Raw genomic sequence first — 26371 nt, 5'->3', positions numbered from 1 at the left:
CTAATATTTTTTTTCATGGATTGCTCCTAGTGGCTACAGTACTGTCTGGAGGCTTTTGGGACTACTTTGCAGAATGAAATTTAGTTTATTTGGATGTACTTGAAATGTAAGCAGGGAATAAAGGATAATAACAGGATAACAGTTTTCAGAGGAAAAGGCTGTTATCTAGAAGACCTGACCTAATATTCTGTTGTATATCTTGGCTACAAGTAGTTCTGGATGAATTAAACCTCATTCCTCAGAATGCTCTAGTGAAAGGCTTTATGTGCATCACACTTGGAGTCAGCATGCACTAGGATAAATGTTAGGAACAGGACAAAGAAGTTCCAAGAGTAGCAAACATCTGATTGTTACACCTTTGGAAATAAAGAAATACTGTTCAAGAGACAATAAAGTTGTTGGAAACCTCCTGGATTTCTGGAAAACTTCCTCTCTTCCAAGAAGATTGAAACTCTTTCTAGGGCTTGGTTCAACAGCACTTCTTTTAAAAGAAGTATTGGTCTACATGTCCTTTGGCCTTCCCCATTCTCCATGGCTCCTTTCTGATTCTATCCTGCCTCCCTAATTGTGCTAGTGCTATTCATTGTGGGGCCTCGTAGACAGTAGTCCTGAAGAAATGATCTTCACTATAAATAATAATGTTTCTTCTTTAATTTTTTTTTTTCATGTGGCTTATCATCCTTTACCCGAACACACAATCAACTGAAATGACAGTGTGGGTTACTGACAAAGATCCAGAGAAGAGTTACCTAAGCTGTTTCTGCTGCTGCAAGCGTTGTTGGTCCCTTGCCTAGTCACTAGAAACACTCTTAGTATGGATTTGCTTATATCCAGTTCATGTCTAGGTCTGGAGAAGAGAAGGCTCCAAGCAGACCTAATTGTGGCCTTCCAGTATGTGAAGGGGACCTACAAGAAAGCTGTTGGGGGACTTTTTAGGGTGTCAGGTAATGATAGGACTAAGGGGAATGGAAACAAAATAGAAATGGGTAGATTCAGATTGGATGTGAGGAAGTTCTTCACTATGAGGGTGATGAGGCACTGGAACAGATTGCCCAAGGAGGTGGTAGAAGCCCCATCCATGAAAGTTTTTAAGGCCCAGATGGATGTGGCTCTGGGTGGCCTGATCTGGTGCGAGGTGCCCCTGCCCATGTGTAATGGGTTGGGGCAAACCCCCTCCCCACCACACGCAGAAATAACGACTCAGACAAACAGATTGCAAAAGTGATGGAAAGTTTAAATAGAGAACAGTGAGTGCATGCAGAAGGATAGAAGCACAGTGGCAAGAGAGACCCCAAAACAGTCCCAGAAAGATCCCATCCCCATTTGAGGGTGCACCCAACACCCCAAGGGCTCCTCCTTCCCCACCCCACTGCTAGACTAGTCTCAGCTGGCCAGATCTGAGACTGCCCATCCCCACCATGGCCTTGGGCCTAACCAGGCCCATGGCCGGGAGATCTCTTCCCCAGCTACCAGGTGTCAGAGAGAAAGGAAAGAGGAAGTGCCAGACCCCGCCGTAAAATTTATAGTGGTGCAAGGGATTATGGTGGAAATACATAATTTCCTGTGTCCACCCTTTGGGCTGGACTTCTGGACACCGGAAACACCCCCATAGCAGAGGGCACCCAACCCAAACTACGACACCATGGCAGGGGTGTTGGAACTGGAGGATCCTTGAGGTCACTTCCAACCCTAAAAATTCTATGATTCCATGTTTTTATATATATATATGTATAAGACAAACCACTTCTGAGAGTCCAGTTATTATGGTGCTGAAGTGGTGCAGTCTGCCACAGACTCAGATTATGGCACAGTGTCAATTAAGTCTGTGTATTTCCTCATTTACAAAAGAAATAGAGAAGTTTTCTTCTCATCAAGACAATGTGCGGTAAATGTAGCAGTCTGAAATATGACCACAGGTGCTGTGCAAAGGTCTTAAAGGCGTGGTCTTTGGTAATGCTGAAAAAAAACCCCACAACAACGGTTATTCTGATTTCAAATCACATCACAACCTGATTTGTATGTGGCCCAACAAGCAATTCAGTTGGCCGGTGACAAAAGAAATAGGGTGAAATGAACTCCCCAAATGGCATTGTGGTCAAAGAGAATGCAAATAAAATCACTGTCTTGGCCTCTTTAGTAAAGACCTCAGTTTTTATATCCAAGAGAATAATACAGAGATACACTCAGATGTTTGTTAATTAGTCCAAGTTCTACAGCCAGAACATTACTTTGCTTTCAGAACAGCCACGATCATGCCAGCATCAAGCACATGCTGGGAAGATCATTTTTGTGTTTGAGTCACTCTGTTCCCTTTGATGACAGAACTTCTTTCCAGGTTTTGAGGAGATTTTTCTTTTTTTTTTTTTTTTTTCTTTATTCACGTTTCTGTGGAAATGCAAAAGACAATTGTGAGAGACTAAATCTTATCTCTGTTGATGTGACTCAACAAAGATAAAATCACTTTTGCTGCTTGCCCAGACAATAGCTGATGTGTATTGGGCAGAAGCCACTGGACAATGACTCTCTGGAATGTGCATAGACAAGATCATCTCTACCCATCAGCTACCCCAGAAAGGGAGGATGATGCAAAGGATAAAGATTGCTCATGACTTCAGCTGCCCTGGAAATAATGGGCGAAGCCACTGTTATGGATACTGTCTGGAATACGCATATTCACCACCTGGACACATCCCTAAAAAGCTGTATAAAAGATCTCAGCAGCTACTGGCTCAGTAAGAGGAAAAGACCAGGGCAATGCTGCTCTGAAGAAAATCTAAGAGAATACCAGGAGAGAAAAGGACAGACACAGGGGAAAAGGATATCACCTTGTAGCCTGGAGGCAGCAGACCAGGAGGACCCCTCTCTCTGTGTCCTAAGTTCTGCCTGCTGCAACTCATGGAGCTTAAGAGGCTGATCAGAGGAGGACCTGGACATGGACTTTGGGGTCTCTCCCTCCCTCCACCAGCAGAGGACAGCACAGCCAACAAGGATGACGTCTCATCCATGCCAAAGCTGCAGCAGCCTTTCTCCACAGACCCAAACTGTCTTGGGGGTGAGGGGTGTGGTAATACAATTCCTTTCCTCTTCTCTCTCCCTCTTCTCTCTCACTCTCTCCTTCTGATCCATCCACTGTATTCTGTTAATAAATAGCCTCACTGTTGATATTTTGGCCTCATTTATGCCTCTAATTTCATAACACAGGAATATTCAAAAGAACTGAGTTTCTTTCCCTCTCTGGACTGGGACAACAATCTAGCAGAATAGACAAGTATGACTACTCTTCCTTTAACATTTATTTCTGAAATCAGTATAGTTTTACTTTTAGCAGCACCTGGAATGGGGCTAAATTTTCATGAGACATTTCTCTCATTATCTCCCATGTGGTGGTGAGAGAAAGTTCCCCCTCCCCCACAAAGAAACCACATCTAGCTCAGCCAGAGAAGCAAAGGATATGAGCTATATTTACAAGCAAGATGACATGCAGGTTATATATATACACAATACACAATATTTACAATATATACAGAAATACACAGCAAAGAAAGTAATACAGAACAAAACTCCCTCCTCCGGACAGAGGAGGGTTCCCCCCCTGTACCCCCTCTCTCCCCCTACCTCCCTTTTTTCCCCAAAAGGGCTAGAGATAGAGAAAAGGTAATTAATAAGGATGAAATTTTGTTAGGCCTCAAAGCACATGCAGGGATTAGTCCTCTTATCTGTTATCCAAGGTCAGCTCCGGCTAGTTGCTCAGAAGCAGACAGGTTGGAAAGGCAGAACAGACTGGAACTGAGAAAGATTCAAACTGAACTAAAACTTAAAGTTGCATTCTACCAATCTACCAATGAAATTCATTTAGACCTGTCTTTGTTTTCAAAATATTCAGCCAGAGTGTCCCAGCACTGTCCCTTTCTCAAAGGCACAGCCTAAAATGGTCACATTTTAATGAAACTGTGAAATTTTCTCTTTCCAATTAACTCTTGATGACTAACTAAATTGTTCTAGTGACTTCTTGCTTAACCACTCCTCTTTTACTTAAAAATGAGATAAGGCGATACTCTCATGTTCCTTTTCTATATGTAAAGAATAGTTTAGTTTCTTTGTAGTGTACCCTGCCTTCTGAACTGCCTTCTGTATTCTTTCACAATGATAATAAAATACATATGCAAGTATACAAATGACCTCACTAACATCCTCAATTTCATACATGAATAACTTATTTTCCCAATTTTTTTTTTTAATTTTTCCCTAAGTTTGAAATAAGAGGACACAGTCTCAGGCTGCACCAGGGGAGGTTCAGGTTGGATGTTAGGAAGAAGTTCTATACAGAAAGAGTGATTGCGCTTTGGAATGGGCTGCCCGGGGAGGTGGTGGAGTCGTCGTCATTGAAGGTGTTCAGGAGGAGACTTAATGGGGTACTTGGTGCCATGGGTTAGCTGTTTGGGTGGGTTGGATTGGTTGATGGGTTGGACACGATGATCTTGAAGGTCTCTTCCAACCTGGTTTGGTTTATTCTAATAAAGGTTTATTCTAATAAATCTTTCTTGGTTTTTATTATAAGTTTTCATACAGAGGCGAAGTACTTAACTGAGTAATACAGATGTGACAACTACATAGCAATGCAGATTTTAAGCATGGACAATGCTTTCTTGTATTTAATTTGTTATTTATTTTTCTTGAGTCATCTCAGATTACCTCCATCTCTTGGGTAGATGTTAGAAATGGTGTAGTATCTTTAGAAAAGGACTAGAGAAAAGAAAATTATACTCTGCAATCCTTTGTGGGAATCAGGATTATTAACAAGGAGAGACAGGACCTCACCTCTGGGCCTTGAGCCCAAGAGAAATTTTACTTTTATTCAGTAGCTCTTGAACAGAAAATGTATAAACTGCTCATGACTCTTGGGCACAAAGGATCAGATAATTTGTAAAGGATTCTTGGTATTGAAAATGAATAAAAGGAAACTAAAACACTTTAATCTTTTAACCTAATTCTGAAGATGCTGTCAGTTGTGGCATGGATTTTCTCTTAAGTAAACTTACCAAAGTACTGTATAGCTATGCCCACAGGGGAAGTGGTAATTCTACACCATCTTAACTGTGCCTGGAAAGAAACTCTTACTTTATAGAAAATTTATTTGACCTAGTCTAGGTCAAGATGAATGAAGGCTTCTCTACGTTTATTTCCTGCCAGTCACTGAAAAGATATCTCAGAGTGCTGAGTTTGGAAGAACTCCTTTAAGATTAAGTTATCCACCTTGGTCAGGTGAATCCAAGAGGATTCATTCCTTTCCCTTACCTCCACATGTAAGTACTAAACAGAAATACTGCCACTATTCTTTTCTTACTGAAAACTGAAAAATTATATTTGGCAATGTCTTTTCCCCCTTTTTCTTACACCATTCCAAGTATCATGTGATTCTTCTCCTTAGAAAAGCATTGGCAGTAGAATAGCAGTACTGTTTTCCTCAGTGGTGGTCCAAATTTTCTTTCACATCTCTAATAATTTCCTTGCAAATTATTGATCAAAATCTTAAGGAAACTTAAAGCATTTCTGTGTGAAGTTTTTCGTTCTGTACTGTATTGTATGATTTTTTAATGAAAATTGGCTACTGAGAGACTCCCTGCTATAGGGCAAGCCACTTTCAGTTGCTTCTCAGTGAATGCTGAATCCTCACATGTATGTGCAGAAGATGGTCATAGTAGGAATTTGGAAATATCAGTGAGGCTGAAATACTTTTGCAGTGACTATTCACATCCAGATGGATTTAGGAGTTGATCATAGGAGAGTAAAAGTTGTCCAATAACTTTGTAAGTAACATATAATCACAGAATCACCAAGGTTGGAAGAGACCTCAAAGATAATCAAGTCCAACCTGTCACCACACACCTCATGACTAAACCATGGCACCAAGTGCCATGTACAATCCCCTCTTGAACACCTCCAGGGATGGTGACTCCACCACCTCCCTGGACAGCCCATTCCAATGGCAAACCACTCTCTCTGTGAAGAACTTTCTCCTCACCTCCAGCCTAAACTTCCCCTGGCGCAGCTTGAGACTGTGTCCTCTAATCATGTATCTTATCATGTTGTGATGCTGCTATGATTTTTGTAACCAAAGAAATAAAAACCTTGCAATAGAAAAAACACCCCACAAACAAACCAAAACCACAACCTTCACACCAAACCCAAACCCAAAACACCAAAAAACCCCCAAAACCTAAACCAAACCAAAAAGACCCACCCCAAACCAGACAAAACCAACCCCAAACCAAGCCACCTAACCAAACCAAAACCCTACACTTTGTTTGGTTTTATATCACTGTTTTGTGTTAAGGGAAATGTATTATTTGCACTGGATATAGTACTCTGAGTTTTATTTCACAGCTTTGCCTGCAAAACACTAAAATTATTTGTGGTCAGAAGATTGCTTTTGATAAATAGAATTCCTAGTTGCATGTTGAATGTTATATGAGTAAAATTATACCTACATTCCTGTGACATTTATGGAGAATTGTGTATGTGTGAAATCTGCTTCAGTACTATAACTGTAGTAAGAGAAAAGATACTGACACTGCCATTCTACTAGTAATAAAGATAATGTTCCTAAAAGGGATTCCTGAAAGGGATTCACTCTTCATAGTGATTTTACTCTTTGGATGTAAAGAGCTAAAATTTGAGCATTTCCAGTTTGACTGCGTTTTCAAGAGAGAGAGCGTGACATAGATACTCTTCAATGCTGTAATGCAGACTTTATCTTAATGAGCAAAATACTGTTATGTAGATGAGGCCAGTAATAGTGGAAGCTCTTCTCATGTTAAAACATTTTTATATAACAATTTTCAGACTACAGAAAAAGTACACTACTAAAATTTTGTCAAAGGCATTTATCAGACAAGAGCATGTATTTGCAGATAGCGTCTATATACCCTTCACAGTTATTTTAACACATTAGCACAAATAACAAAATGAACCATTTCTTTGCCTAGCTTCTTTGGAGTAAAAGAAAACAGAGTACAAAACCAGACAAAAACAACATTAAACCTACCTCCTGCTTGAAAACCCCCTTCTCTGTAGCAGTTACAGTAATGAGGCACAAAAAGGAGGGAAGGCGTGAGTTTCCCTCTGAGGCATATTTCCGTGTGCTTTGACAATGTGATTTCATTACGAGGTTATTCTGAACCACTCATGTAACAGGGTGTAAAATTCCCGCCTATGCCTTACTCATTTCCCTTACCCTGTATTTCTGTAACATAGCTGGTAAAAGCATAGTTACAGATATTGTGTTAAGTATTTTTTGCTGTTGTTGTTGGTTTTGTTTGTTTGTTTGTTTTTTACAGGGAGACAAATAGGTCAGAATAGAGGGACAGACTGTTTACTACTCCATTCATTTGATATTCTCTCAGTTCTGTCACACATTTTTCATATAGATTTCTAAACAGGGCACAACCTCAAAGGCAGGGGAATATATGACTCTACCTTCAGGCTCAGGTATAGGTCAGGTGCCATTGTTTCAATCCATGCCATTGTTTTTTGCTTATTGCTTAGGGTCACTGCCCTGTGCAGAAGAATAAGCCTAGTGTTCTGCACTTCATTAACAGCTGTTTCCAGCTTTACCCTATCCAGCCCTCTGTAGGTGGGTAACAAATCAATGTCCCCAGCCAGCACAACTTTTCTCCTTGATCCGTACAGGCTTTTATGGGCTAAGTGAATTCAATGCCCAGACTAGGAAGAGTTTCTACACATTTGCACTTGTCTGTGAACTGCATTCAACAATGTAGTGCATCCACAGTGTGGTGCAAACAGTTGTACATTGCACAGCCACAGACCTCCAAACTGTCCTTGTTAACAGGTTCCAAAGTGAGTATTGGCGAAGGCTTTTTTTTGTCATCTTGACTGCTTTAGACACCAAAGAGTGCACCTGGGTCTTGAAAGCAAAGCAACTTTCTGTGAACTGAGAAATGCAGCACCCACCTTCTCACTTACCCCATAGTGTAGTCTGGTACAGAGCTTACCTTTACATTAATTGAAATAATTTGAACAGGAAAATTAAGTTGTTAAAATACACAATAGCATTTAATTCTGTTTGCTTAATTGAATGTACGAGTCTTGCTACACAAATCTGTCATGTCCTGTCGAAGGAATGATAAATCAGATTTGTTCTGCTTCTGTCTGTATCTTGTACAGTTTAATTCTTATCAGCCTTTGTTCTTGTTGCTCTTCTGGGCAGAGGAAGAATTGGGGGGCAGTTATTCACATGTTTCCTCTTCTTCAGGTCTCAATTCCTCAATTTTATTCACGGAACAGACAACAGGACACTAGTGTGTTCCCTGCTAAGACACAATTTCTGGACCTGCAGAAGTAATGCCTTTTGTTCTCCTTCCCACTTTCTGTTGTAGACACTTCTATAAAATTGGAGTGAATTACTGTTTGGGGATAGATTAGTATCAGTAAACTTGGAACTTAATTTTCTATTAGCTATGTGCAACTTTTCCAGATAGAATACAATAAAGCTGTGTAGATCGGAAGCTAAAAACCTGATTCTCACAGGTATTCATAAGTTACACAGAATGAAACAGGACTTCTGTGGAAAGGATGCAAGTATATAATCATATTAATGCCAAAGCTTGTCAGTATGGCAGGTGATCTGGTTTTGTGTGAAACTGGTAAAATTTCATCAAGAGATGGAGTCAGAGGGAGTCAAGTAGCATGCCACAATTAATATTGCTAATGAGCTTTTCTCAGTGTGATTTTCTAAGTGGCAGCAGGGTGCAGGTGACAGTTTTATTTTACTTCAAAGAGTGTCCAGTGTACTTGGAATCAACATTGTCAAAGGGATGAATTATGCAGGAAAACAACTGCACTAGTCCAGTAATTTCTTGGATATTTTTTTGGTCATGTTCTTTAGTCCACTGTTAGGATTGCTGCTTTCCAAACTGTCAGTTAATTCTGCATTCACTTTTAATGAATTTTTGATAAAGCACAAGGTCCTTGAACCTGTGAAGGGCAGACTGCCTAGGAAAAGAAAAGAAACTAAAAAACTAAAAGAATATAGAAAGGTCAGAGCAGAGAAGAGTGCAAATCCCATCAGCATAGTACATACAAACTCCTACACAGGGACAGAGGGAGAACTTGTTATTGGTTCAGAAATCAGTATTTAATTTATCTCCAAGATGTGTACTTGCATGATTTGCACTCACTACTCTTTTCTAAAACACAAGATGCAACTAAAACCCAAAAGTCTTGACCTAAACTCAGGAAATAAATGAAACTGACAAAAGATAAGAAAAACAGTTTTAGTGATGAGAGTTCTAGATAAGATACAATTTAGTTCATCTTTAGAACATCTGGCAGACCTTATGAAAACAAGATTTTCAGCACTGTTTCTCTTTTACTGTTCTACAGTGTATATAAAAGTAATCACCAAATTGTGAAGAGTCCTTTTGTATTATTATATTCAGATAGAACAAAGCTAATTGGCAATCTTGAAACTAGTGTGCATTATTCATTTGGCCACTGAGGAAATCTCATTACTTGTGCCTTGCAATGACTAGAGAAAATTCAGACAAATCAACTATGCCTCTGTGGCTCCTGGTGCAAGATGACAAGTTGGCACCAGCTTAACACTTTTATGACAAGCACTTTCATGACAATACAGCATACAAGTAACTCATGCTCTGTTTACTCATGATTTAAAGGAAAAAACTCAAGCATTAAGTGGTAGTCATTTCACAAGATAAAGATACCAAGAAAGGTCACTGTTTTGATTTCAAACAGAAACCAAGAGGGTCTCTTTGAGCCTTTGAGCAGAATGAGTAAACTTTTGTGAGAGTCAAGGGATTTCAGTAAGAAGACACAGGATTTGCTTAGCCTTACAAAGCTGATGCTACCTGTTGCTGAAATCTGTTCAACAAGAGAAACACCTTCCCAAGGCAGTGAGGAGAGGAAGTAGCATATGCCAGTGCATGTGGAACAACACTGGCACTGATCTGAAGAGAGCTATCTTATGTAGGTATAGTTCTAAAAGAATACTTGCATTAAGCACACCCCAAACCAGTAAGAAAATAGAAGTCCATAATTAGGTCGATAGTTTATTTTGATAAATAGTGTTAGGGTAGTATCTGGGAGGCTGAGTCATGTGAATTAGGGGCCAATGCATTTCTTTACTGCAATCACTGTCTTAATAAAACAGGAAACAGTAGAGGAGAAACACTAAGTTGTTCTGGTTGCAGTCTTGTAGAGGAATTGAAAGACTCCCACTATAAGATAAAGATAGCACTGAGACTTTTGTGTCTACTCAGCTTCTGTAATTCTTCAAACTGGACTCTGAAAATTCTTAAAACACAATTATTCTTGAAACACTGAGTTGCAGCACTGCAAAAGCTGTGTCATGATGAAGGTTACAGGCAACTGAGATGGTATAAAAGCCTTAATGTAATGTCAAGTGAATTTCCTTAATTATGAACTTTTTTTCATTGGAAAATTTAAAACTTTCAATATTTATACAGAATAAGCATCATTTAAGTACAGGTAATTTAACTAGATATATGGAATGTATGATTTAATGAAAATTCACAAAATTCCCAAGATCACATTGGCAGAGGATTTGGGGTACTACATATGTATTCTAGTCTTGTCATTCAGAGTCTGATAATCCGTATTTGATCAAGACATTGAAGTTTTCACCAAACCAGTTAACTTGAATCACAGAATCACAGAAACATTCAGGTTGGAAAAGATATTCAGGATAACCCTATTCTGCAAGGCTTACCCCTAAACCATATCCCCAAATACCACATCCAAATGACCCTTAAGCGCATCTACGAATGGCAACTCAACCACCTCCCTGGGCAACACATTCCAATGCCTGGCCATGCTTTCTGTGAAAATTTTTTTCCTAATGTCCAGTCTAAACCTACCCAGTCATATCTTGAGGCTGTTCCCTCCTGTTCTATCACTAATCACCTGTGAGAAGAGACCAGCACTGGCCTTTCCACTATGTCCTTTCAGGTAGTTTTAGAGAGCAATGAGGTCTCCCCTCAACCTCCACTTTTCCAAACTAAACAGCCCCAGCTCCCTCAGTTGCTCTTCATAAGATTTATTCTCCAGGCCCTTCCCCAGCTTCATTGTCCTTCTCTGCATTTGCTCCGGCACCTCCACATCTCCCTTGTATTGAGGTGTCCAAAACTGGACACAATACTCAAGATGTGGCATCACATCTCTACTCCTATTGGACACAGCACTTGTAATACAAGCCAGAATACCATTGGCTTTCTTGGCCACCTGAGCACACTGCTTGCTCATATTCAGTTGCTTGCTGATTAGAACCCCCAGGTCCCTTTCTGCCAGACAACTTTCCAGCTATACTTGCTCAAGCCTGTAGCATTGCTTGGGGTTGTTGTGATCCAAGTGCAGAACCTGGCATTTGGCCTTGTTGAAGCTCATACTGTTACACAGTACTCCTGGTAGGCAGGAGGGTTTGGCAGGATCGTGCTCTTGTGAGCCTGCGAGGGAACGGGAGCGTGATATCAGCTGCGGGCTGTGTGCATGGTGCCATTTTGGTTCGAGCACCTTTCGGCTGATTGCATTAAAAAAAAATATATATTTTTTTTTATCTCAACCAAACATTGAACTATGGTCGTCACTCAGACGAAGGGTAGAAAAACAGCATCTACCCAGACAGAGTTGCTTCATCAGCATGCTGGAATCCAAGCTCCCAGCTGCAAAGAGTGCTTGAGCCTGGCACTTGGAATGGAGAGGGAGGGAGAGAACACCTGTGTCAGGTGTGACCAGGTCAACTTTCTCCTCAGTCTGGTGGCAGAGCTGAAGGAGGAGGTATCTAGGCCAATAAGGGAAAGTGAAAGGGAGTTAGATTTGTGGGAGAAGGCTCTGCAGATCTCCCCTGCTGAGGGAAGGGTCCCCGGGAATGGGGAGGGATGGATACAGGTCCCTGCCAGGGGTGGCAAGAGAAATCCATCCCGGCCCTCTTCTCCTCTACCACTGCCCTTGCATAATAAGTATGAGGCCCTGCAGGCCGAGTGCAGTGGGGATGAGAGGGCTGAGGAGCAGCCATCCAGAGTGGAACCTGAGGCCAAGCGGTCCCCACCAACTATAACGACCAGCTCCACAAAGAAAAGAAGGGTTATAGTTGTTGGGGACTCTCTCCTGGGGGGTACTGACGGACCCATATGTCGTCCCGACCCATCCCACAGGGAGGTCTGCTCCCTACCCAGGGCGCGAGTTAGCGACATTGCAAGGAGACTCCCAAAGTTAATCCAGCCCTCTGACTATTACCCATTGCTGGTAATACAAGCTGGGAGTGACAAAATTGACAAGAAGGGCACCAGGGCGATTAAAAAGGAGTTCAAGGCCCTGGACAAGTGCCGAGTGCTGCCCTTTGGCCATGGCAACCCCACTCAGAACTATAGGCTGGGGTCAGACTAGCTGGAGAGCTCCCAGAGATGGACCTGGGGGTGCTGATTGACAGCTGCCTAAACACGAGCCAGCAGTGTGCCCAGGTGGCCAAGAGGGCCAATGGCATCCTGGCCTGCATTAGGAAGAGTGTGGCCAGCAGGAGCAGGGAGGTCATTGTGCCCCTGTACTCTGCACTGCTTAGGCCACACCTTGAGTCCTGTGTCCAGTTCTGGGCCACTCAATTTAAGAACAACATTGAGACACTTGAACATGTCCAGAGAAGGGCAACAAGGCTGGTGAGAGGCCTTGAGCACAAGCTCTATGCAGAGAGGCTGAGGGAGCTGGGATTGTTTAGCCTGGAGAAGAGGAGGCTCAGGGGAGACCTCATTGCCCTCTACAACTCCCTGCAAGGTGGTTGTAGCTGGGAAGGGGTTGGTCTCTTCTCCCAGGCAACCAGCACCAGAACAAGGGGACAAAGTCTCAAGTTGCTCCAGGGGAAGTTTAGGCTCGAGGTGAGGAGAAAGTTCTTCACTGACCAAGAGAGTCATTCGTCATTGGAATGGGCTGCCCGGGGAGGTGGTGGAGTCACCATCCCTGGAAGTGTTCAAGAGATTAGACGTGGCACTTGGTGCCATGGTCTAGTCATGAGGTCTGTGGTGACAGGTTGGACTCAATGATCCTCAAGGTCTCTTCTAACCTTAGTGATACTGTGATACTGTGATACTGTCTATAGTTTCCCAGATCCTCCTTTCTTTCTTGTAGATGGGTGTTATATTTGCTACCCTCTAGTCTGTTGGGACCTCCCCAGTTAGCCAGGACTTCAGGTAAATAATGGAATGTGGCTTGGTGACGACATCTGCCAACTCCCCCAGTGTACTCCCTTGGGTGTAGCCCATCTGGCCCCATAGACTTGTGTGCGTCTTAGTGGCACAGCAGGTCAGTGACCACTCCCTCATTTATTATGATGACCTCATTCTGATTCCCTTTCCTGACTCCTATTTCATGTGGCTGGGTGTCCAGGGAACTGCTGGATCCACTGCTAAAGACCAAGGCAAAGTAGGCATTGAGTATCTCAGATTTCTCCTCATCCTTAGTCACTATGTTTCCCTCTGCATCCAACAAAGGATGGAGGTTTTCCCCAGTCCTCCTTTGTTGTTAATGAATTTATAGAAACACTTTTTGCTATCCTTAATGGCTGTACCTAGGTTGAGCTCTAGCTGTGCTTCAGCTCTCCTAATTTTCTCCCTTCATAACTTCACTACATCTTTGTAGTCCCAATTTGAGATGTATCTCCTCTTCCAAAGGCCATAGACTCTCCTTTTGTTCTTGAGATCCAGCCAAATGTCCCTATTCGGCCAGGCCAGACACCTTTCCTGATGACTCCTTTTTCAGCACACAGCAACAGCCTGTTTCTGAGCCTTTAAGACTTACCTGTTGAAGTATGCCCATCCTTCCTGGACTTCTATATCCTTCAGCGTGTCCTCCCAAAGGAGTTTGTCAACCAGTCTCCTGAACAGGCCCAAATCTGCCCTCTGGAAGTCCAAGGTGACAGTTTTACTAATCCCTCTCCTTGTTTCCCCTTTTCCATCCTTCAAGTCTTACAAGAAGAATTTATAACCTTCCAAGAAACAGGGCTAAGATTCACAGATTGCATTAGGTTGCAAGGAACCCTCAAAGGTCAGCTTCTCCAAACCCCCTACAGTCAGCAGACACACCTCCAACTAGATCAGGCTGCCCAGGGCCACATCAAGTCTGATCTTAAATGTCTTCAGGGACAGCAACTCAACCACATCCCTGGGCAACCTGTTCCTGTATTTTGCCACTCTCATTGTAAAGAACTTCCTTATGTCTAATTTAAATCTAACCATTGCCCCTCATCCTATCACTACAAGCTCTTCTAAGCAGTCCTTCTCCAGTATTCTTGTAGGTCCGCTTCAGATACTGAAATGTAGGTATAAGGTCTACCTGGAGTGTTCTCCTCTTCAGTCTAAACAGCCCCAATTCTTTCAGGCTGTCTTAATAGCAGGGGTGCTTCAGTCCGCCTCTCATCTTAGTGGCCCTCCTCTTCTGGATGAGCTCCAGTAGGTCTGTGTCTTTCTTGTGTTGGGGAATCCAGAGCTGGACACAGTACTCCAAGTCAGGTCTCATCAGAGCAGAGTAGAGTGGCAGAATAATCTCTTTGTACCCGATGGCCGCACTTCTTTTTGATGCAGCCCAGGATGTGCTTTGCCTTCTGGGATGCAAGTGTGCATTGCTGGTTCATGTCTAGCTTCTCATCCACCAGTACCCTCAAGTCCTGTTCTGCAGGGCTGCTCTCAATTTTATTGTCCCCCAACCTGTATTGATATTGAGGGTTGCTCTGCTCTAGGTGCAGGAGCTTGTGCTTTGCATTATTAAACCTCATAAGAATCTGTTGGCTGAATTTGATTCAAGTCTGTAAATACCACCAGGTCTCTTCAAGCTACAGAATCAGTTGGTTTTGTCCAACGTCCCACCCTTCTCCCTGATTGGTGACATACAGCCAAAACTACTTATTTTTCTAATGAATAAGACATTCTGAGACCATCAAAAGGAGACTTGTTTAAACCTTTTGGTCCTTCTGTTTTGCAGTTTAGAAGACAGAAGGCAACTGCAGCTGATGATATGCTGACCTCACATGGTAAGAGGGTGTAAGCAGAAATTTGCTAGATACAAGTTGGTCTATTAACAGTGCAGAGCTCCAGACATCTAGCATATCTCAGTGTAGGGCTATCCAGTAGCTACACTAGATCACTCTATTGTGGATATTAGACTACTTGGAAGCTGAAATATAGCTCAGCTTCTCAAAGTGACTGGTCTCATGTCACTTACAAAAGTAATTTTTAATTTCCTTTGCCGTGGTGATTTAGATGTCTCTGATCCTAGGCTACCATCATGTGGCCACTTTGAGAATCTTCACAAAACCTGATTACTCAGCCTGGGAAGCAGCATTGCACTGCCTGCTTACAAGATGAAGGTTGTGTTTAGTTTTCAAAGGGCATAATTTTGCTTCTTGGCTTCACACAGTCATCCTTTACTTAAAAACTCTTCCCTTTAATTTGTGTTTATTTTGTTCTGTTTAATTCTTCTCTCACAAATACTGACAAAACATACCCTAATTTCAGAAGGAAAAAGTGCTGTAAGTAACAGCATTGGGCCACTCCATGCATTAAATTCTATGATATAGGTTCATCTATACTGGACATCCCAAACTCAGACTTTCAAATCATTATTGTAAAAATGCCTTCTGTAAGCCTATTAATATGGTCCCACCACAACATTCTTGAGGATAATATCCAAGATTGGAGAGATATCAATTTGACAGATGGACTTAGATGACTATGGAACTGGCTGGATAGCCACATCTGAAGACTTACAGCAGTCAGTGGCTCAATGTCCAAGTGGAAAGCAATATCAAGTAATGTCCCTCAGGGATTTGTAGTGGGACCAGTACTATTCAACATCTTCATCAATGACAGTGAGATTGAGTGCCCCCACAGCAAATTTACAGACAACACTAAACTGTGGGGTGCATCTGATGCACTAGAAGGAAGGATCCCATGCAGAGGGACCATGTCAGGCTTGAGGAGTGTGCCCATAGCACCTCATGAAGTTCAACAAAGCCAGGTGCAAGTTCCTGCACCTGAGTGAGTGCAATCCATAATCTCCTTACAGACTGTGGGACTCTGAAGAAAGTCTTGAGGATATTGGTGGAGGAAAACATTGATACAAGACAGCAATTTGTGCTGCAGCCCAGAAAGCCAGCTGTATTCTAGGCTGCATCAAAACAAGTGTGGCTGGCAGGTTTAGGAAGGTGATTCTTGCCTTCTACTCCTGTTTTGGTTTTGGGGTTTTTTTTTGTTTTGTTTTGTTTTGTTTTGTTTTGTTTTGTTTGTTTGTCTGTTTTGGGGTTGTTTTTGAGACTCCACCTGCGGCACTACATTCAGCTCTGGGGTCCCCAGTACCTGTAGAGCAAGTCCAGAGCCACAACACTGATCAGAGGGCTGAAACGTATCTCCTCTGTAGAAAAGTTAAGGGAGTTGGGGTTGTCCAGCCTGGAAAAAAGCAGGCTCTAGGGAGACTTTATTATGGCCTTTCAAGACACAAACTGGAACATAGGAGATTCCTTGTAAAGAAAAGGAAAAAAAAATATTTACTTCGAGGGTGGCCAAACACTGGAAAAGGTTGACCAGAGATGTTGTAGAGTCTCCACCTCTGGAGACACTCCAAAGCTTCCTGGATGTGTTCCTGTGTGATTTACTCCAGGTGATCCTGCTCCATCAGGGGCTCAGACTAGAAAATCTTCAGAAGGCCCTTCCAGTCCTCACTATTCCGTGATTCAGTAAAATATAATTGTAGAAAACACTCTCCACTTCTGAGCTATCATTTCAGACTGTGAATCCAAGCAGACAGATAGGGAAACATCTAATACTGTAGACTTGGAGTTGTCAGGGAAGGAAGAGAGATCTTGAGGTCAAACATGAAGATATCCTGACAGGCAAAACTTTGTGCCAAATGAAGGCTCATCTACTGGACTAATTTTTATTCATATAGTAATGGAAATAATATTTGAAAAAAACTACATGCTTATATATATTTATCACAGAACACACTTGTATTGTTTGTTGGAGCACTTAATCAGGAAATAATCTATGTTTGAGTCTGTCACAGTTTGAAATGTAAGTCCAGACTCCAACCAAATGGGATGTTTCATGCGGTCTTAATATTTTACCTTCTAACCCTTAATATCAAAACATATGTTCTATTAACAGTGTGTATACCAACAAGAAGCGGAAAAATGCTGAATTTTCAGGCAGACTGACTGACATTACAAAATTTTGCCTTTGTTCACAATCATTTTGTATATTACAGCTTCATACAGTGAATATTAAACAAGACCTCAAGGATGGGATCGATTTTTCACATGTAGGTAAAAAATACACTTTGTAGTAATCTATGCTTTATAGTATATTTTAGATGACTCTGTGCTCACTTCAGAGTCTGTGAAGAGAAATACTTTCTGGATGAAAATAGAGTGAGGGGAATGTTGTTTTGCCAGAGTCTGTTTCTTTCCACTGGCAATAATAACAGCTGAACCTGATTTGTGCAGATATAAAGATCTCTACTAAAAAGACATTTCTTCATTTAAGAATTCCTTTGATTTTCAAGTTGCAATGGCAATCATCTGATTATTCCTAGAAATACAATATGTATCATTCTGAAGTTGTGGTTACACAGTAGTGATGTAAGTACTTCCATTTCTTTCCTGTGTGCTCACTCTTACGTGATGACTCACAGAGAATTTTTCTCAGGTCATTCAGTCACTTCCAGCTTGGGCTATGCTGAGTATTGTGTGACATAATATGCAACTAAATTAATTATATTCTTCCTTTTCATATTTCTTAGTAAACTTGGGCTTATCATGTTGTAATTGTTGCTTTCTAGTGAGATTTTGCATTAGAGCAATTTTCTTAGAAGTACCTTAATCAGTGATGTGTTCATTTGTGAAATATATGATCCAAGCTAGTTCTGCTTTTCTTTCCTTCAAGACTTTTTGACAACTATCTACGCTGTTTTTCAAGTTGGTGTAGTTTCTCCCTTCAGATGTTCATAAAAGTTGCAGTAGTGTTCAAACTGTAAATATTGATTAGTTGTTAGCACTCTTTTGACCCACATGGGGGTTATTTCTCTGTTACAGCAACTCTGTTTTTAGCTGTTGACCATTTGAGACTACCTCATCTTCTCTGATACGTACTTTGCTGTATCACAAATGAGATCCCATTCCAACAAGACATAAATGGTGCGGTGCAGGTAGTAAGTTCTTGAAGGACTACTTGTTTGTTTCTATGGCATTTCAATTCAGGGAGTGCTGAGACATATTCTGGTATCCTAGTATATGGCATCTCTAATAACACACCTGGGGATGGTGATATGCAAAGCAGTGGCACCATGCCAGTAGTGCTCTTGCAGACATAATTGCTCAGAGACTTTCCTGTGCTTCAAATGCTGACAATCCCTTCTTACCACAGCCTTTGTTTCAGTGATAATGTCTATGTAGTTCAAATCTCATGCAAAGACAAATTAAAAGGCCTTGGTAGCCTTTGTCAAACCCAGATACCCTCAACACTTCAGCCAGTAGTTGCTACAGGTGGTGTGCCCAGGGAGGTCATGAATATCCCCTCTGTGAAGTTGTTCAAGGCTAGGTTGGATGAGGCCGTGAGCCTCCATGGGCTACAGTGAATCTCAGCTCAAAGATGGAGCATCTCCAACTCCATCACCTTCTCCAGCTTTGGTGTTCCTTTTGCTTTTTCTCATTGCTTTTGCTTCCTCCTCCTCCTCTCTCTATCCCTATTTTCCCACTCTTTCTCTTAAAAAAGTTTTCTTAGAGGTACCATCCCTTTGGTTGTGGGCTCATTTGTGTCTTGCACTGGATTTATTTGGGCTGACTGAAATAGGATACAGCATAGTCCCTGGTATCTTCTCACAGTCCTGGCCACACCTGTCATCACATCTGGCCACCTAAATGCAATACATGTTAAGTATGTAGTGTTTTAGTTTTGTCTTCCTAAAACAGAAGAGTGAATTAAAATTGAGCTAGAGGTGAACAACATTTTCAGTTACTCTCACCAGCGAAATATTTACAGGTCAGACCATGCAGGGGCAATAATTACCAGTCATGACAGGCTACTGGAAATTATAGGGGAGGATAAAATGTTGCATAGTCTTCATGTGAAGTATCCACAAGAGGCTTTGGTTTAAGTATTGGGGCTGTTTCCCCAAAGCTGAAATCGTAATAGATTTTGTTCAAGACAATTGCTACTAGGAAATTCATCCCAAACCTATAGGGTGGGAGTCATCTTTAATGTTAACCATATAAAATTACACCCAAGTGGTATCTATAGAGTCCTGCTCAAGAGGGCAAGACTTTGAATTATCCAAGGGGTAATTAATTTAATCTGCTCTATAGGATAAGATTAAACTTGTAGTAGGCACCTAAAACATGACAATGTTATTAGTCCTTAGTCTCTTTAACAGATACCTAAATAAAGGCAGATTAATCTTACCCACCTGATGCAGAGACAGATTTTTGCACCGTGCCATAAATGGCTTTTCCGGTAGCACTGGAAGTTCCAGTGGTTGGGCTACCTGCTATGAATTAACTAGCTCTATCACATTTGCACAGTATTTACTCTATTTTCCCCTTAGGTTTTTTCAGCAACTGGAAGACATAGTTATTTTTCAGAACAATTTTTCAGAACATTTTTGTTGAACTAAGGAACTACTGATTAAAAGGAAAACAAGTCAGGTAGGTCATCTTGAGTGCAATCACACAGCAATTACAGGATGGTCAAAGGATCAGGCCCACCCGGCATGGATTCAGGAAGGGCAGATCCTGCCTGACCAACCTGATCTCCTTCTATGATCAGGTGACTGCCTGGTGGATGTGGGGAAGGCTGTGGATGGAGTCTACTTGGACTTCAGCAAGCCCTTTGACACTGTCCCCCCACAGCAAACTCCTGGCCAAGATGTCAGCTTGTGGCTTGGACAGCAACACTCTGTGCTGGGTCAGGAATTGGCTGGAGGGCCGAGCCCAGAGAGTGGTGGTGAATGGTGCCACATCCAGCTGGCAGCCAGGGATCAGTGGTGGGCCCCATGCTCTTTAATATCTTTATTGACGATCTGGATGAGGGCATTGAGTCCATCATCAGTAAATTTGCAGATGACACCAAGTTGGGGGCAACCCCATGCAGTGTTACAGGCTGGGGTCAGAGTGCCTGAAGAGCAGCCAGGTACAGGTCTTGGTTGACAGTAGGGTGAACATGAGCCAGCAGTGTGCCCAAGTGGCCAAGAAGGCCAATGGCGTCCTGGACTGCATCAGGAAGAGTGTGGCCAGCAGAAGCAGGGAAGTCATTCTCCCCCTGTACACCGCACTGGTTAGGCCACACCTTGAGTTCTGTATCCAGTTCTGGGGCCCACAGTTTAGGAAAGATGTTGAGTTGCTGGAATGTGTCCAGAGAAGGGCAACAAAGCTGGGGAGGGGTTTGGAGCACAAGCCCTATGAGGAGAGGCTGAGGGAGCCGGGGTTGCTTAGTCTGGAGAAGAGGAGGCTCAGGGCAGACCTTATTACTCTCTACAACTACCTGAAGGGAGGTTGTATCCAGGAGGGGGTTGGTCCCTTCTCCCAGGCAATCAGCACCAGAACAAGAGGACACAATCTCAAGTTGTGCTAGGGGAGGTTTAGACTGGATGTTAGGAAGAAATTCTTCACAGAGAGAATGATTTGCCATTGGAATGGGCTGCCCAGGGAGGTGGTGGAGTCGCCATCACTGGAGGTGTTTAAGAGGAGACTGGATGGGGTGCTTGGTGCCATGGTTTAGTTGATTAGATGGTGTTGGATGATGGGTTGGACATGATGACCTCAAAGGTCTCCTCCAACCTGGTTTATTCCATTCTTCTGTTCTATTCTATAGTGAATATTATAGCTTTGAGAAATCACCTCAGGATGAGAATCATGTCTCATTGGGACTCTCCACCATGCTAAAAGGGGAATTCCTTAAGCTTTGTAGTTGGAAGCAGCACCACAGAGAGCTGTATTCTCTTATCTTTTTCTTTGGAAAGGTGCCTTTCCTTTGTGACTGAAGGAGTGTATCATGGATGGACTGCAACAGCTGTGAACCTCTGCCAAAGGTGATTCTTAACAATGTTCCTCTTTTAAACTTCAGGCAAGGTTCATTTTCTTTTTTCAAATTATTTCCAGAGGCAGAAACCCAGCTTCTCCTCCACCTTCTTTGTTTTCTATCCAGTAACACACAAGCAAAAATATTTATTGTTTAGTCAGAAAATTAATGTACCTTCCACTGGGAACTTCAAGAAAACCCCAACAAAACCCTTGAATTCTCAAATTATTTGCTGTTATGAGGGTGAGAAAGTTCTTATTAAAGTGATAGCAATAGCAGGTGAATCGACTGGTTTTCCCCTCTAGATTTGTCTGTGTAAAGGACTTCAATATGCTTTTATTTGGTGAGAATGTCACCCGCACCACACCTTGCCTTTCTTGATTAGGCAAGGAGCACTCCATGGCAGCTCTAGAATTCTCTTTATTGAATACCAGTTTGTGAGTTTTACAAACCTTCAGTAATCTACATAGGAAGCAGTATTTTAATAACAATTTGTGAATCAACAGAAGCTTTGCCAGTGCCACTCCTAGGTCTTAATGGTGGAAGAGTGAAAATGAAGACTTGAGGTTTAAAGATGTTATAGGGATTGCTCTTAATGAACTGAGATGTTTTCTGCATACCACCTAAGAAGGAAAATTGAACCATTTTGAAAGCCATTACTAAATGAACTGTAGAGTGGAAGCATGTTGAGAAATTAACAGTGCTACATTAAAGAAATTAAGAGGGATAAAAAAGTTTTTTTTTTTATCTAGAGCTGATTGCTTTTTTTTCAATCTATTTGATTGAGGAGGAGAAAATGTTGCATTTGTTACAATTCTAGGAGTCTGAATTTCAGTTGTAATGAGCAGAGATCTAATCAAAGTAGTTGACAATGTGTTTTATCAGATTTTATCATATGGGTCAAGCAGAAGGTGAGACGGCCTTCTCCCTCCCCTTCCCTCTTCTCTCTATTTATAGTTTACTCCTTACTTTAGCTGGATCTCCCTTAGCTGTAACAGAAACCTGGACCATTATCTACTTGTAGATATCACAGTATCACTATGATTGGAAAAGGCCTTTTAGATCATCAAGTCAAACAATTACCTAACTCTACCAGGGCTAGTACTACACTATATCCTTGACCACCATATCTAGACAGCTTTAAAATACATCCAGGAGTGGAGATTCAGCCACCTCCCTGGGCAGCCTGTTCCAGTCTTTGATAATTCTTTCAGCAAATTTTTCCTAATGTCCAACTGAAACCTTTCCTGTCATAACTTGAGGCCATTTCCTCTTGTCCTGTCAGCTGCAGCTTGTGAGAAGAGACCAATGCCCACCCCCACCTCTCTACAACCTCCTTTCAGATTGAAAAAGTCTCCCCTTAGTCTCCTCTTACATGTGTCTGCATGCTAGTCCTAGACTGTAGAAACTAAAGTGAAAGATTAATCCTATCCACAGACTTGTGACTGATCATGTATTTTGAGGCCTTTGCCACCTGCCTCCTCCCAGCAGTATCTGTTCACTCATTCATTCTCTGTCCATATGCTCCATGCTCCGTGTAGCTATAGTCCTGTGGAAGTGCAGTGCAGAGGGAAGATACTCTACAGACTGACGCAGTAATTTAGTAGCTCGGTTTCATTCTGTTAACTGGGAAAGCTGAGCAATAAACAGAATTAAAGAATGAAGCATTGAGGTCTCTGGCTTCTCAAGGTATACAATGGTATACATGGAGCTTAGCAGTTCCAATGGGCATTACACACCTGTGACCACGTGGAGCTGCTGTTTGTGGCATGACAGCCATCAAATGATTCAAACTAACTTAAAGAAAGGGCTGGAGTACCTCTCCTATGAGGACAGACTGAAAGAGTTGGGGCTGTTCAGTCTGGAGATAAGAAGGCTCCGAGGTGACCTAATTGTAGCCTTCCAGTATCTGAAGGGGGCCTACAAGAAGGCTGGAGAAGGACTTCTCAGGATATCAGGTAGTGATAGAACTAGGGGGAATGGAATGAAGCTAGAGGTGGGGAGATTCAGGCTGGACGTAAGGAGGAAGTTCTTCCCCATGAGAGTGGTGAAGCCCTGGAATGGGTTGTCTAGGGAGGTGCTTGAGGCCCTGTCCCTGGAGGTGTTTAAGACCAGGCTCTATCCAGCCTGATCTAGTGTGGGGTGTGCCTGCCCATGGCAGGGGGGTTGGAACTAGATGATCCTTGTGGTCCCTTCCAACCCTGACTGATACTATGATACTATCATAAATGAATGCAAATCGTATTTTGCTAGTCTCTTATTTGATTCCACAAGTTTGTAGTTAATAAAGTAAATACATCCAATAGTCTGTTGCCAATGCTTGATTTTCTAATCAGGAATATTTACATAAATTATTAATCAGATGCCAATATATAAACTCTTAAGTGTTTAGGAGATTTTTCTTTGTTAACCTATGTTCCATCAGTTCCTTTTAAATAAGGACATTGATTATGAAATAAAGTTTATATTTATAATACCACAGACTATCTTCCCAGAAACATTTAGGGTGCATATCCATTATATTCACCCTAAAAGACAAGTCATTCTTTCAAGCTTTAGTCTCTCAGGCTACTTGTCATCAAAATTATTGTGATTCATCACTGATCTCACCATCACCAGAGATGGAATTTGTGTGCTTAATGAGATACCAGCTCCTGATCACTGCTCTGAATTTGGCTACGCAGCTCACAATGTTTAAAATGGAAATTGCAGAATAGTAACAATTCCTAGGTATTGCTATTTCCAGGATTTGGAAAGCTTGTATAATCTCTTTATGCCTCAATTCCTCACTCAGAAAAGATTAGAGGTCTGGTTTTTTCCCATCTTTTCCTTCACTTTCTCTCTCCTGTTAAAAGTAGTGCATATCCTAAGGTAGGTGTTAAATGGGTCTGATTCAGTCTAATAGATTTGTAACCACAATACTACAAGCACTACCTTTATAATTCATACCTCACACTGATAACAAGCGTGCCTATATAGTATTGCACTCCTCTATAGGGCTCATTCTCACTCATGATGCAAAGTCAGCATACCCTACTATGTACGCCAAACCTCCACATTGCTCTCATAAATATCTGAATGTAGAATGCAACTGCAATTGACATTAACACTGACAGATGCTGAAAAAAAGAGAAACTATGACAGGGACATTTTATATGAAGTATCCCTTCATTGTCAACAGATGGCCATTTGCTGCAGCTGATAACTTTTCGAAAGTGAAGAGGTATCTTCTCCAAGAAATCACTTTGTCTGGCAAGCTTTGTATTGATATACATACATATGCATATATCTACTTTTAGAAGTGTTACCAAAGTAAGCCACAACAAAATAAATTTTATATTTTGAGACTGCACATGTGGAATAGAAAGCCACATGGTCAGCTGCCTTCCTGGCTGTGTGAAACAGAAACATGAGATCAGCTTCAGACCCAAATGGTGGTAATTTAGTTCCTGCAGTAGAAAACTGTAATGTCAAAATTCCTTTCCACTAACAAGCACATTTCACTTTCAGGACACTCCCTTTACCTTACCGCAAGCCTGCCACACCACCCTTTGCAGTGAAACCATTCATTTTCAATGGCCAAAATCTCTGGAACTTCTTTTTCACACCACTGCAAAACAAAAGATGAGATTCCCCCTCTCCCTCTGCTGATGTAAACAGAAGTGGAAGTAAAGAGCACCCCAAATGCCCCCAGCACATGATTGCAAACATTGGTTGTGCTCACTCAACAACCCACATTTCGAGGGAATGGAGATGGGAAACCCCATGTCCTTTAGTCAGATGCATAGGACTTTGCTGGAACTAGCATAGCACAGGGTTCAGATGATATGAAAGAAATGTCTGCTAAATAATAAGCACTGTTTAGAGCACTGGCTTTATGAATTGTTAGCAGTCACTGGTTCTACGGGCAGCTAAACTCAGGGTGAAGTACTGCACAGTGTGTTGGCTTTATGGATATTTTAAATTATATACATGCTGTTTTGATCTGCCCAAATCCATATGTGGTACATCATCTTGATACTTAAGTTCCATGAGATAGTCTACTAAAGGTGGAAAAAAGTGTTGGATTCCTACCATTCTTGCTTTTCCAAACAAATTAACAATGTATGATTTACATGTGATATTTTTAAAAAATGAAATCTATGAAGTGTAGCTTTCTTATTTTTTCTTTTTTAAATATTTAAATATTTTAAATAAGAAAACTCCAGAAAACAAACCACCAGGTATTAGTGGTTTTTTTTGTGTTTTTTTTTTGTTTTGTTTTGTTTTGTTTTTCTCTGAAGTCAGCAATAGTAGTATGATACTGTTGTAGGAAGAGAGGAAGAAACATGATGCAATTTCTAATGTGTTATCACAGTATTGTATTATCACCAAGGTTGGAAGAGACCCCGAAGGTCATCAAGTCCAACCTGTCACCACAGACCTCATGACTAGACCATGGCACCAAGTGCCACATCCAATCCCCTCTTGAACACCTCCAGGGATGGTGACTCCACCACCTCCCTGGGCAGCCCATTCCAATGGCGAACGACTCACTCAGTGAAGAATTTTCTCCTCACCTTGAGACTAAACTTCCCCTAGCACAGCTTGAGACTGTGTCCTCTTGTTCTGTTGCTAGTTGCTTGAGAGAAGAGACCAACTCCCTCCTGGCTACAACCCCCCTTCAGGTAGTTGTAGACAGCAATGAGGTCTCCCCTGAGCCTTCTCTTCTCCAGGCTAAACAATCCCAGCTCCCTCAGCCTCTACTCGTAGGGCCTGTGCCCAAGGCCTCTCAGCAGCCTCGTTGCTAAGATCAGTTCAACGTAAAAACTATGCTTAAACCAGACAGTATTTACATGTTTTGTTAATAAGCAGAAGACAAAGTGGGAAAATAAATTTTCTTCATTTGAAACATGAAGTACTGGGGCTGTGGTCAGGTTTGCTACTTTACTGTTGGATTTAAAATTCTATGTCACACTTGTCTCGCTTAAATGCAATATACTTCCAAATATAGTAATAGAATCACAGAATTATTAAGGTTGGAAGAGACCTGTAAGATCATCAAGTCCAACCATCAACCCAACATCACCATTCCCATTAAACCATGTCTTGAAGTGACACATCCACACATTTTTTGAACACCTTCAGAGCTGGTGACTACCACTTCCTTGAGCCTGTTCCAATGCTTGATCACTCTTTCAGTAAAAAAAACTTTTCCTCATATCTAATCTAAACTTCCCCTGGTGTAAATTGAGGCCAATTCCTCTCATTCTATCACTAGTTAG

At 41.8% G+C, this 26371-nt stretch overlaps 1 protein-coding gene across 2 annotated transcripts in view; it reads right to left on the bottom strand.

Moving 5' to 3' along the window:
- LOC137442459 (granulocyte-macrophage colony-stimulating factor receptor subunit alpha-like) overlaps positions 1–26371 on the bottom strand; it is a 46633-nt gene that overhangs the window by 15477 nt on the left and 4785 nt on the right. The window contains exon 1 of one of the 2 annotated variants that reach the window (XM_068141283.1): positions 7046–7119. The exons of the other annotated variant lie outside the window; for it this stretch is intronic. The gene's annotated coding sequence lies outside the window, so the exon portion shown is untranslated. Of the gene's footprint in view, positions 1–7045; positions 7120–26371 lie in introns of those variants that run through there. 2 annotated transcript variants of the gene reach the window in all.

Source organism: Melanerpes formicivorus, unplaced genomic scaffold, assembly GCF_026170545.1.
Source record: "Melanerpes formicivorus ecotype bairdi unplaced genomic scaffold, bMelFor1.0.p_v2 SCAF_1, whole genome shotgun sequence".
Taxonomy (NCBI): Eukaryota; Metazoa; Chordata; class Aves; order Piciformes; family Picidae; genus Melanerpes; species Melanerpes formicivorus.
The sequence above is the reverse complement of the archived record's forward strand: the minus strand, read 5'-3'. Positions and strand labels throughout refer to the sequence as shown.